The 11,165-nt window shown below is 45.6% G+C and overlaps 1 long non-coding RNA gene across 1 annotated transcript; it reads left to right on the top strand.

Moving 5' to 3' along the window:
* Positions 1-3,376: 3,376 nt before the first annotated feature.
* On the top strand, positions 3,377-10,676 carry LOC115478082. Its single transcript, XR_003943433.1, has 2 exons — positions 3,377-3,674; positions 10,407-10,676. It is a non-coding gene; the product is annotated as an uncharacterized LOC115478082 (long non-coding RNA).
* Positions 10,677-11,165: the final 489 nt, after the last annotated feature.

The following is an 11,165-nucleotide window of genomic DNA, read 5'->3' as shown; positions in this document are numbered from 1 at the left end:
TATTTAACAATACAAACACTTGAGTCTCTAATCCAATTCCCACTGATTAAGGTAATCCCAGTGTCACAGGCTTCACTCCTTTTGAATTAATATACTAAGAGGAATCAGGGGGCACTATGTTAATGACCCCATCAGGATCAGCTGTATTCTCTGAGAGGCCCTTTTACTAAGCCATGTAGGTGCCTACGCATGTCCAACGCGTGTCAATTTTGTGTTACCGCCTGGCTACCGCGTGGCCCTTGCGGTAATTTCATCCACTATGTGTTTATCAAAACCCACAAATAATGTTTGGGACTGAACCTCTGTACTAATTAAATCAACATTCCAATCTACACAGGGTTGTAAATGAGTAAATGCTGCACACATATGTATGTTAAGGAGGAAAAAGCCTCGAGCAAACTCCTGTTTAACTGCAACCAATGGTTTAGTAGGAGTTGGACTTCCTCATCATTGGCTAAAAAAACCTCCTGGGTCAGATTTTTAAGACTATCAATACATTCTAAATGTGGCTTTAAAACTTAGCTTAATAGTCCTGGTCTCAATGCCTTTCTCCAGATGGTGACTGTGATCAACGGCGGCCAGCGTTTCGAATTACTGCTTCTGCTTCAGGATCACAGGCAAGAAGTTCTCTTTTTTGCTGGCTGTCGCTACTGAGACCGCCAGCAAAATTGAGCTGAGTTTAAAACATATTGATAGTCTTAAAAATCTGACCCAGGAGGTTTTTTTAGCCAATGATGAGGAAGTCCAACTCCTACTAAACCATTGGTTGCAGTTAAACAGGAGTTTGCTCGAGGCTTTTTCCTCCTTAACATACATATGTGTGCAGCATTTACTGATTTACAACCCTGTGTAGATTGGAATGCATCCACTATGTGTGCCAGAAACTATTTTTATTTTCTGGCATGCTGGTGGTAATCTAGCAGTAATCGGCGTTCTACGCGCGTAGACCATTACTGCCCGGTTACCATGTGAGACCTTACCACTAGGTCAATGGCTGGCAGTAAAATCTCAGACGTCCATTTTCATCAAAAATGTTTTTTAAAAAAGGCATTTTTTTACAGATGCGCCCAAAACACACGTCTACACTACTGCAGGCCATTTTTCAGCGCGCCTTTGTAAAAGGGCACCTGAGTGATTGTGTATAGAGACAGCAGCTACTTTCTACTTTGGCCAGGAACCACTCAAATGACCAGAAAATAAAATCAATAACTGAAAATGCATCAGCAGTGGCATTCCTAGGGGGGCTGACACCCGGGGCGGATCGCCGATGCGCCCCGCCCCCTGGGTGCAACGCCTCCCCGGAACAGCGTGACGCCCCCCCCCGGCAAAAGAACCCCTGATCCCCCAGCAAAAGAACCCTCCTGGGTGCATGCCGCTGGAGGGGGGGTGCCGCGCGCCTGCCGGCTCTTCGTTTTTATGCTCCCTCTGCCCCGGAACAGGAAGTAACCTGTTCCGGGGAAAAGGGAGCATGAAAACGGAGAGCCGACAGGCGCGCGGCACCCCCCCAGCGGCGTGCACCTGGGGCGGACCGCCCCCACCGCCCTTGGTACGCCACTGTGCATCAGTTCGAATATTTACTGAGATCGTTAATCCTGAGCTCAAGGGTTCTAATACTTGAAGTAGACAAAGTTAATTGTAGCTAAAAGCAGGGCTTGTTTTGAGGGGGTACTGAGTACAGGCACCTTTTCCATTGTCTGCTAAAATTGACCCATGGACCCCAAGTTATAGTAAAAGAGCTCAGGCTCTACACACCAATTCTGCCTTGTCATAGATTCTGTGACTGGTTGCAGGGGGTCTGGCTATTGTGGGGTGGGTCCCTCAGTGATCACCCCACCCCTGAAGGGTGGCCTAGCATTTGAGTATCGGCACCTCTTTTGCTAGAACAAACGCACTGGATAAAAGGGACCCACGTGTAGGCCATTGTGACATCACTGATGAGGTTGGCTGTTAGCCATTGGTGGAATGAGGCATTATGACATCACATTATCAAAAGTGAGCCAAGTATAGAACAATCAAGCTAATTACAGGGCTTAACAGTAAAATAACATGTCTTAACAACAGCTCATGTTGATAAGCCCCCTAAATGAAAAAGAAATGCCTGTAGAAATCAAAATCACTGCTACATGTGATAAAAGCAGGGCTTTTTTGAGGGGATACTTGGGGGTACTGAGTATTGGCACCTTTTCCATTGTCTGCTAAAATTGACCCATGGCCATGGACCCCAAGTTATAGTAAAAGAGCTCAGACTCAACACACCAATTCTGCCTTGTCATAGATTCTGTGACTGGTTGCAGGGGGTCTGGCTATTGTGGGGTGGGTCCCTCAGTGATCACCCCACCCCTGAAGGGTGGCCTAGCATTTGAGTATCGGCACCTCTTTTGCTAGAACAAATGCACTGGATAAAAGGGACCCACGTGTAGGCCATTGTGACATCACTGATGAGGTTGGCTGTTAGCCATTGGTGGAATGAGGCATTATGACATCACATTATCAAAAGTGAGCCAAGTATAGAACAATCAAGCTAATTACAGGGCTTAACAGTAAAATAACATGTCTTAACAACAGCTCATGTTGATAAGCCCCCTAAATGAAAAAGAAATGCCTGTAGAAATCAAAATCACTGCTACATGTGATAAAAGCAGGGCTTTTTTGAGGGGATACTTGGGGGTACTGAGTACCGGCACCTTTTCCATTGTCTGTTAAATTGAACCATGGACCCCCAAGTTTTAATGAAAGAGCTCAGGCTCTACCCACCAATTCTGCCTTGTCATAGATTCTGTGGCTGGGTGCAGGGGGCCTGACTATTATGGGGTGGGTCCCTCAGTGATCACCCCACCCATGAAGGGTGGCCTAGCATTTGCACCTCTTTTGCTAGAACAAATGCACTGGATAAAAGGGACCCACGTGTAGGCCATTGTGACATCACTGATGAGGTTGGCTGTTAGCCATTGGTGGAATGAGGCATTATGACATCACATTATCAAAAGTGAGCCAAGTATAGAACAATCAAGCTAATTACAGGGCTTAACAGTAAAATAACATGTCTTAACAATGGCTCATGTTGATAAGCCCCCTAAATGAAAAAGAAATGCCTGTAGAAATCAAAATCACTGCTACATGTGATAAAAGCAAGGCTCTGTTGAGGGGGTACTGAGTACGGCACCTTTTCCATTGTCTGCTAAAATTGACCCATGGACCCCAAGTTATAGTAAAAGAGCTCAGGCTCTACACACCAATTCTGCCTTGTCATAGATTCTGTGACTGGTTGCAGGGGGTCTGGCTATTGTGGGGTGGGTCCCTCAGTGATTACCCCACCCCTGAAGAGTGGCCCCGCATTTGAGTACTGGCACCTTTTTTTGCTGGAAAATATGCACTGGCTAAAAGTCAGGGACTGAGCCTGTCCCTCTGGTGTCCTGGTCCTCCTGGTGTCTTTCGTGCACGTGTCTGCTTGGAGAGGATGCAGATTTGCTCTGACTTTTCCCAGTCCCTCCGGTGCTCTTCACTTCTTCTCTCGGTTCCCGGAGCTGGGGCGCTGCATCCTTCTCCCTGCCTGCCTGGCCATGGCAGCCCTGCTGAGGGGGGTCCTACCCCCGCTCCTCTTCCCACGTCCTCGGTGGACCCTTCTGCCCCGCCGCATCCAGAGCAAACCTCCCAAGGGAAAGATCGGACCACTTGTAAGTTCCTTTAATCCGTATCTAGGGGGCTGTAGGAGCAGCGCTTGGTGTCTTGGGAGGGGGGTCGTAACTCTTCAGTCACTCGGGTAATTGCACTTTATTTTCTCTCTTTAGGTTTTCGGTTAGTGTTCGGCCCCCGTGTTTTCCTTCCCCTGCAGCCACCCTCGGGAAGAAGGCCGCTGGTGGGAGACTTTTCGGGGAATTTGGGGAGTCCGCTAAGCGCTTCTAACTGTAATGATGCCCTCCCCCTTTTGGGATTACTTTCCCCAAGGGGAGCAGAAGAAAGAGCGCCCCAGTCCCTGATCTTTCCATTTGCACCTCAGCTGGAATTTGGGTGGGTGTGGGGGGGGGGAGGGGGCTTCAAGGGTTTAGCAAGTCTCCCTGTAGCAGTGGATGACTGGAGGAAATAGGGTAGACTAGAGAGACAAGAAATACACGCCAAAATAAATAAATGCATAGAAAATGCGCGTGCAATGGCAGATGATGATTGTCTCTGTTGCGGTCTGAAGTCCGCACTTCGGGACCAGCCAGCTAGCTTCGAGCAAATCGTTTGAAATATCATTTCATATTGCATCGGGAATTATTCTGCTTTTAGTGAAACACTCATACCCTTCCCTCATCCCAAGAAAAAGCAGCAGGGCTCCAGTTTTAAACGGCGATGCTGCGTTCACTTTGAATCGGAGCGATGCTGCCGAGAGATTCGGTCCCTGAACCTTGGGATTTTCACTTTGCTTCTGATTTTCGTTGTAAAGAGCTAGTGGGTACGCCTACGAAGATATATTTCCCGTGCCCTACATGCAGCAGGTCACGTTCAAGGTACAGAGTGGAAAATGAAGGAGTAGGTGGGGTGGGGGGGGGGAACCTCTCCCCGCCCCCGCCAATACTCAATTTCCCGAACCGAAACTAAACGCGCAAACTACGCCGAAAACATTCACGGTCCTGAGTTGTAACTGACTGCAGAGCTCAGCCTAGAGCACAACCTCTTCTTTTATCCGTGTAACACAACTTTCTTAGAATGGCTCCAGCACGCTTATATCGCGTTTGATTTCATCTCCCGGCTGCTCTGTTATACTGATTGCAGGTTAAGCACAAGATGAGTTCTGTCTGCTTAGCAGATGTCACCAGAAAAGAAGCGGAGATCAGTAGGAAATCACAGTTCTGCTGGAGGAAGCCCAAGATTTTTATTTCATTCTCAGTCTGCAGTAGATCACTGAACAAAGATAAACGAGAGAAGTTCCGAGCAAGCAACCTTAAGCTCAGTTTTACACGGTGAATTTTATCAACAGGAATCAGAAAAATGAAAACCCTCCCTCAACCTTTCAATAAAAACGATCCTTGTCATAGTATCCAGCCGTTTAGTGGTGAGCAATTAGGTACTTCACAGTAGTGTTAGAATAGATTGGGGTATATTCTTTCCCCCTCTCTCTATGTCAGTGTTTCCCAACTTCTTCAAGCCTTCCTATCAGCTCTAGCAAATGTACATTCCAAAAACGAAACACAAACAGAAAATCTTTTACCTTTGTTGTCTGATTGATTTTCCTAATCATGTTGGTCCCAGTATCTAGGCTATGCTTTCCTCTGTTTTCTCTTAAACTCTCTTGCCATCATTCATCTCCCTTTTCTGTGTCCCTATCTTTTCCCATTCCCAATATCTCCCCTCTCTGTCTCCCCCTCCCCCCAGCCCATGCAGCATCTCCTCTGTGTGTGTGCATTTCTCTCTCTCTCTCTCTCCCTCTCCTACCATCCAAAATCAGCCCTTTCTCCCCCTCCCATCCAACACTTTTGCTCCTCTGTCTCTCTCTCCTGCCCTCATCCAGCATTGCCCCATCTCTCTCTCACTCTCTCTCCTACCCTACCTCAACCACTCATTCCTTCATTGACACCTCCACTTACCCTTTTGCTTGCTCACTTCCCCTCCCTGCATTCTTCCCTTTCCTACCGCCTACACGTTCACTCACCCGTTGCCTCCCCGACACCGTGGCTGGAAGCAAACTGAAATGAGGTGTGGGGCCATACCCTTGTGCATGTCACTTGTGGCTCTTGCTAGTCCTGTCTCTCCGAAACAGAAAGTTACATCATAGGGAGCAGGACCAGCGAGAGCCACCAGAGGTGAGAACAAGGCTATGACCCCGCACTTCGTTTTGGTTCGCTTGCAGCCAGGGAAGGGAAGGACGCAGTTTCCATTTCTTCTTGCCACTGCGGACACAGGAAGGAAGCAGCCCAGCGGGTGAACACGTGGCAACAGGAAGCGGAAAGCAGTGGTTGGGCAATGGGCAATGTTCCCTCTAAGCTGAGCAGGAGTCCTCCACCTACAGTCCTGCCAGTGGGTGGGGCTGTTTCACTCTCACAATTTCAATAATGAGGGGCAGGCGAGCTCTGCAGGACTCTAGGGAACCTGCTAGTCTCTAACGATTGAAAACACAATATTGAAGCACTTCCCCCCCACTGGCAGCAATGCAGTTGGAGGACTTGCACTCAGCTTAGCGGGAATACTACTACTATTTAACATTTCTATAGCGCTACAAGGCATATGCAGTACTGTACACCATACACAAACCAGACAGTCCCTGCTCAAAGAGCTCACAATCTAAATATGGAATGTTGCTAGTGGAATAGCAGCATTCCGTATAGAATCTCAAATAGTAGCAACAGAATCTCCAATAGTAGCAACAGAATCTCCAATAGTAGCAACATTCCATGTAGAATCTCAAGTAATAGCAACATTCCAGAATCTCAAATAGTAACAACATCCCATGTTCCACTGCACTAACCACTAGGCTACTCCTCCACTAGCAACATTCCATCTAGAAGCCTGCCCTTGCAGATAAGCAATGCGGCCGCCCAGGCTACTTATCACTTCTATAGCGCTACAAGGCATACACAGCGCTGTATACCATACACAAAAAAGACAATCCCTGGTCAAAGAGCTTACAATCTAGTGGCAATGGGTGCTGCATACTCCATCCGGATGTCTCGCATACCCCTTGGGGTACACGTTCCACATGGTGGAAACATATTCTCTAGATAACCCAGCCTAGCTGTCTGTAGGGATCATAAATTGTGATGATGTGTAGCCTGAAACCCATCGTTTGTCTGTGAGGGCTGGTGCCCCCTCCTTTGTGAGCTGTGAGCGCTACCTCCCTAGCATCTCCAGCCCCTGCTGGCCCAATCAGCAGAAGCTGGGACCAGGAACAGAATTTCGCTCTCTTGCTTTCAATCCAGAATATTGTCGTCAGCTCCTAGGATCATGAGGTGAGCCTTGAAGTCTAAGGGTTAAATTTACTAAAAGGTGCTACCATGTTACTGCATATTAATCCATGTTATTGACCACAGGTTCCATTTTAGGTGCTGGGACCCACTTAATAACAGCATTAACATTCATTCAGCTAAACAAAGAGGTTGGGTGACTTGTTTGAGCCCCGTATCCATCATTATCAGACTTTAAACAAGTCACCCAACCTCTTTGTATTCCCTCTTAACTTTGTAATATGCCCCCTCATTCCAGAGCTCTCCTTCATTTGAAAAAGGCTCTCTTCCTGTTCATAAATGCCCTTGAGATATTTAAACGTCTCTATCATGTCTCCTCTCTCCCTCCTCTCTTTCAGCGTATACATGTTGAGGTTCATAAGCCTGTCCCTAGATTACTATGTAACTTTATAAGTCCAAGTGCTTTGAAAATATGCCTCCACGTCATTTTAAGAGGAGTGGAATTAGAATCTATTGGTTCACCTCTCCCCAGTGGGTTGGTTGGATATCTGTCAAATTTCTTTTTGTGACATATAGCTTATGGGTTCCTGCATCCTACATCATTCTTAAGTGTATGAAATGAAGCTGTCAGGTTTGCTGAAATGTTGACCTGAGTGGTATTGTACTGTACCTGTGGCTTAGCTGCTTGCCTGTTTGCATGAGGGTGCTTTGACTAACATTACAATTCATCTTAAGAGGCCAGTGCCGATGGCAGGGCAGCTTATAGGAATCGCTGCTGCCGCCAGCTTTTGAAAAACAAAGGTGGTCATCTGGTCATTTCGGGCACCTTTTTGTGCCTTAGTCATAAGAAAACGTCCAAGTGTTCGTCAGGGACGTCCTTGTTTTTTAGGATTATGAGTCAAGGACGTCCAAGTGTTAGGCACGGCCAAGTCCCACCTTCACTACACCTCTGACACGCCCCCTTGAACTTTGGCCATCCTTGCGATGGAGTGCAGTTGGCGACATCGTAAATCGGGTTTCGATTATACCGATTTGGATGTCCCTGGGAGAAGGACGCCCATCTTCCGATTTATGTCGAAAGATGGACGCCTTTCTCTTTCGAAAATGAGCCCAATAGTATCTACCTCAAAAACTCCACAGTGTAAAATTAACTCATAAATCAATATTCTATACAAACGTCACAAAAAATTATCAAAAACTGTACATACAGATATGTGCTCATAGGCAATAGAGGGACCATAATAAATCTTGAAAGATTCTCTTTAATCTCAACAGGGAACCCCTCTCATAAATTATAATAATTGCACCTATCTATGTAATAATGTCCTCTACTTTAATATATAGTACACAATTTCAGCTGTGGTACTTAAAAGTGTAAATATCTGAAAAAAACACAGTAATTTGAGATTACTGAGGTTGTTCTTTTTTTTTTCTGAAATGTTGAATTTTGGGTCTCCTGAGGCAGCTGTTAGGCGAAACCATGTCCGTGTTGGGACCTGGGCAAATTGCTGTGTTGAAATTTTTTAAATATATATTAAAGTGAAAGACATTGTTACGTAGCTATGTGTGATGATTAAAATTTATGAGAGGGGTTCCTGTTGGGATTAGAGAGAATCTTTTGGGATTTATGATGGTCCCTCTATTGTCTATGAGCACATACAGGGGTCCTTAAACTAAGGTGTGCTGAAAAATGGGCTGTGCTAGTGTAGGCGTGTGTTTTGGGCATGTGCAGATCCATTTTCAGCACACCTGTAAAAAAGACCTTTTAAAAATTTTTGCTGAAAATGGACGTGCGGCAAAATAAAAATTGGCATGCGTCCATTTTGGGTCTGAGACCGTACTGCAACCCATTGACTTAGTGGTAAGGTCTCATGTGGTAACCATGCGGTAATCGTCTATGCACGTAGAATGATGATTACCGCTCAGTTTCTGCCATACACAGGAAAATAAAAATTATTTTCCGGCGTGCGTAGCGGACACGCATAAAAAGCCAAAATTACAGCCAAACAGTAGCCAGGTAGTAACTCCAAATTGACGTGCATAGGACACACATACATGCCTAAGTGGCTTAGATAAAGGGCCCTTTATTTATGTATTGGGATTTATTAACCACCTTTATGAAGAGATTCACCCAAGGCAGTATACAAGAGGTACAGTTTAAGATAAAAATTTAAATTTTGTTAACTGAATAACAATAGTATAATGACCAAATATCCTATATAATAAAACGCACCTCCAACATTCTGAAGCTGACTGCATGGCTGAGGCATTCCTGCTCTCTGTATCCATCTCCTGAATTGACATCACGTACTTCCGGGTTCGTCACAAGCAGAAGTGACCAACCACACGAGGTTTCTTGGCTTCAGAATGTTGGAGGTGCATTCTATTAAATAGGATTGGTCAGTTCCTTGAAGCACAGCCACAGCTCAGCGTCCTGCACAGTAACTCTCAGACACCAGAGAGAGAGAGGGGGGGCCTGACACCAGAGAGGGGGGGGAGGTATCTCTGTCACACACACACACTCTCTCACTCTCACAGTCAATGTCTTTCTCACTCTCACACACTGTCTCTCACACACTCTCTCACACTGTATCACATTCACTCTCTATGTGTCACACAGTCACTCACACACTCTCTTGGTCTCATACACTCAGTCTCACAGAGAGTCTGTGTCTCACACACTCTCTCTCGCACACACTGTATCTGTGTGAAACACATTCTCTCTCACACTGTGTCTCACATACGCACTTGCACACACTCTCATTCTCACACACGCACTCTCTCTCTAACAGACACACTCGCACCCAGACTCACTCTCTCTCTCTCACACACACACACACTCGCACCCAGACTCACTCTCTCTCTCTCTCACACACACAGTCACTCTCACATACACTCTCTCAAACATACACACTCCGAGGAAAACCTTGCTAGCGCCCGTTTCATTTGTGTCAGAAACGGGTCTTTTTTACTAGTAAATACAATAAAATGAGTAAACTTCAAAACAGCAAATTGAAACCTAATAATAGGACTACCATGAAACAGGATCAAAAATATAGACATTTTATAGCACTGAAATTCAAATAACAGAGATATAATACAGTGTCAGCATAATACAGTACTAATGAAATATCTGTACGTACAGGTTTTGATCATTTTTTATGACTTTTTACCTAGTGCTAGGAATAGGCAGGTTTTCCTGTGGTGATACCTGGAGGGGCATTTTCGAAAGAAACGTCCAAGTTGCGATTTGGATGTCCTTGCTTTTTTCGATTATGGGTCAAAGACGTCCAAGCCCCGCCTTCGCTATGCCTCCGACACGCCCCCTTGAAATTTGGACGTCCTTGCAACGGACTGCAGTTGGAGACGTCCAAAATCGGGTTTCCATTATACCGATTTGGACGTCTCTGGGAGAAGGACGTCCATCTTCCGATTTATGTCGAAAGGTGGATGTCCTTCTCTTTCGAAAACGAGCCCACTAGTGTCTACCATTGTTTTAAGCCAATTTTCCTTTCTCGTCCTTAGGAGACCATCATCGGCTTCTCAGTGTTGGCGATGGGAGTTCTTTCACCGGCTGGCTGGGTTTTGTCTCACCTTCCAGATTACAAAAAGAAGTAGATGAAGACGTTATTTCCTGTACAGGAGAAGGGGGCATCATAATGGCTTGCTGCAAAACAAACTTTCACTCTCGTATTAGAATTTCACGGCTGTCAATGTTTAGCTAACATGAAAAATATTACTAGTTTGAAGCCTGTCCAGCTGAAGCATCAATACAAATAAAGTCAATGTTAATTATCTGGAGAGTTACTTGGTATTCAAAATATTAATCTGCCATGACTGCCTTATTTTCATACTGTGTGCTGTATGATTGACATCCCCATGTGGAGTAGAATGGGTAAATGTAAATTAATTGTTTACTCTTTCAAAAAGTACAAACACTAGAGGGGGCATTTACTAAAGATTAGCTCGAGTTATCTGCAGCAGGGCCCATAGGAATAAAATGGGACCCGCTGCAGATAACTCAAGCTAACGTTTAGTAAAAGACCCCCTAAGGGACACTCCATGAAGTTACTTGGTAATACTTTAAAAACAAACTGTAGAAATTATTTTTTTTCACTCAGATAAGCCATGTAAGCGTCTACACGTGCCCAACATGCGCCAAAATGGAGTTACCACCCGGCTAGCACGTGGATCTTGCAATAATTTTTTTTTTGGCGCGTGCCTGATACGCATGTCCGAAAAATTATTTTTGGACGTGCGTATCAGACGCAGACTATGCCAAGT

The sequence above is a fragment of the Microcaecilia unicolor genome, chromosome 9, assembly GCF_901765095.1.
Source record: "Microcaecilia unicolor chromosome 9, aMicUni1.1, whole genome shotgun sequence".
In the NCBI taxonomy this organism is placed as follows: Eukaryota; Metazoa; Chordata; class Amphibia; order Gymnophiona; family Siphonopidae; genus Microcaecilia; species Microcaecilia unicolor.
This window is presented reverse-complemented; position numbering and strand designations above follow the sequence as displayed.